We start from the raw sequence: 2,407 nt of genomic DNA on the forward strand, positions 1-2,407 counted from the left end.
CATTAGCCGCCAGCCGTTGGTCTGAATGACCATTTTAAACTTGTTTAACTTAGAAATTAAATCGCCATGTTAACCCTCCCATATAACATCCTAAGGTTGATATTGTTAGATGTACCGTGCGCGACTGACATATGTTGTCTGCATACGCATAGTCCAATGTAGAACGTAAGCCTTCTCCTTCGATTGCTACAATGCCGGATCCTGTGCTACCCGCATCCTGTGCACTCCCGCCACCTTTCGAAGGTCTTGTGAGAGGGCTTCCTACTATTCAATATTTTAAAACATTATAATTTTAATTAAAACTTTTCTGATTTTTATTTACACAACACAAAAAAAATAGGATTCTTACCATTATGCAACTATTTTACCTCTCGATTAGCACTGTTGCAAGCGTCAGAGTCAGTCAACACTCCCGTCTCCGAATCGCGTTTTTCACGAACGCGTAATATTCAGTTTCGTACTCAGTATTCGTATAGTTAGTTAAGTACATTGTACTATAAAATCAGTATAGCAAGGGACGGCGGAACGGTTTATCGATGTTATCAGCAGTTCTTTTGTTTTGTTTCTTTTTTTGTTTACAACTCACCAATGCCCCGCTAGTGTTGTATTCAAACTAATTAAACATCCGCAGCCAAAACAGTCTCACTAGTATATCGATCGCTGCCGTTGGTGACAAAAGAACCGTTGCAATTTTTACCTTACCATTTGTGTCATCAAAATGATTGGTTTTTTAATATTTCTGATATTATCTTCTGTAAGTGTTTACTCCATATTCACTATTAATACCGGACCCAAATATTCAGCGACTAAAGGAGAGGTTTGGCCGAAACCTCAAAACGAAATTACGGAACTTACTTTCTTTACCTTTGATCCGACTAAATTTAAAATTACAGTAAGTAAAAAAGTTGTTTTTACCTATTAAAACTAGTTATTTATTTAAAGTGTTCACTGCAGAACTTACTTTGTTAATAATATTAATTTTATCTAGTTTACTATATTGTTTTAAAAATGATTACCAACTATAGAAATAATTGTTAACCTAGATCAATTAATCAATTTCCAATTATTTCAATTTATCAAAAATTTTATTCAAAATCTAATAATTTAGGTGACGAATAACACCTGCGATATACTTACTTCGGCAATCGAAAGATACTCGTACATCGTGAAGAGCAGAGCACCGCAGCGAAACCCGACGCCGGTCTCAAGGAGTGAGAGACGGCGACACGCAGAGGAGTTCCAGACCCTAGACATTGGCATCTTGCGGGAGCTACAATTGCAACTGACAGAACCATGTGAACACTATCCGTATCTAGAAATGAACGAAAGATGTAAGTTAACATTTTTATCCAACTGACGTGATATACACATTAATTAATGTGTCTCGAAGCCTAAACTTCTGAACGCATTTTGAAAAGTAGTCCAAAACGATATTTGTCTTCCTCAACTAGTCCGAAACGATGTTTGTCCGAAGTCTCACGAAAGTACTACTTTTGTTATAATGTTAACTTTCAAGTAGTAGTCGTCACAGTCACTTTTAATTGTATACTCAAAAATCAATTCCAATATGTATTAGTATTATCAAAATAAGGAATGTAAATATTAGTTGCTATTAAATTTACCGCTGACATTGCAAATTATTGGTCTGCTTACAGACACTCTTACGGTGTCAGAAGTGTCAGTGCTGGTGAGCTCCTCCGTGTGGGGCATCCTCCGCGGCCTCGAGACATTCGCGCAGAAGTTCTACTTCTCCAATGTTATGAATGTAAAACCAAAACCGGTATTTTTTATTTTTCTGACCTAGGCACATCACTTGAACTGTAGTAACTAGTGATGTGCTGTGTTAACGTCATTTTTAAACGTTGATTTTTATTGATATTTAAATAAATTTATTTAACTAATTAGAATTTCATTTTTAACGCTCTTTTAACGGTGTTAATGCAACAGTAAGTTCTTTTCTGACTACACCAAGGTGCAGACTTTTCTTATTGTATCCATGTTAGGAGCTGCGGATAAATACATCCATAGTGGTGGACTTCCCGGAGTACGCGCACCGCGGGCTGCTACTGGACACGGGCCGGCACTACATCTCGGTGGCCAACATCCTGCTCACGCTCGACGCGATGGCCATCAACAAGATGAACGTCCTCCACTGGCACATCGTCGACGACCAGAGCTTCCCATACCAGAGCGAGAAGTTTCCTGACCTTAGGTTAGTCATTGGTAGCATTCTGAATGTACTGCTTTGAATAATTCGTAATTAATTTAGAAGTTTTTAAAGTACATGTTTTTAATATAAATACATTTTATAATCTAAGCGTAATTTATATGTATTTGTGTGACAGCCTGCATGGCGCGTATCATTCATCCATGGTGTACACGAAAGACAATATTGCACAAGTTGTGG

At 37.6% G+C, this 2,407-nt stretch overlaps 1 protein-coding gene across 1 annotated transcript in view; it reads left to right on the plus strand.

The window, feature by feature from the left end:
• Positions 1-2,407, plus strand: part of LOC106102486 (beta-hexosaminidase subunit beta-like) — a 9,719-nt gene that overhangs the window by 5,258 nt on the left and 2,054 nt on the right.

Source organism: Papilio polytes, unplaced genomic scaffold, assembly GCF_000836215.1.
Source record: "Papilio polytes unplaced genomic scaffold, Ppol_1.0 DF823923.1, whole genome shotgun sequence".
Taxonomy (NCBI): domain Eukaryota; kingdom Metazoa; phylum Arthropoda; class Insecta; order Lepidoptera; family Papilionidae; genus Papilio; species Papilio polytes.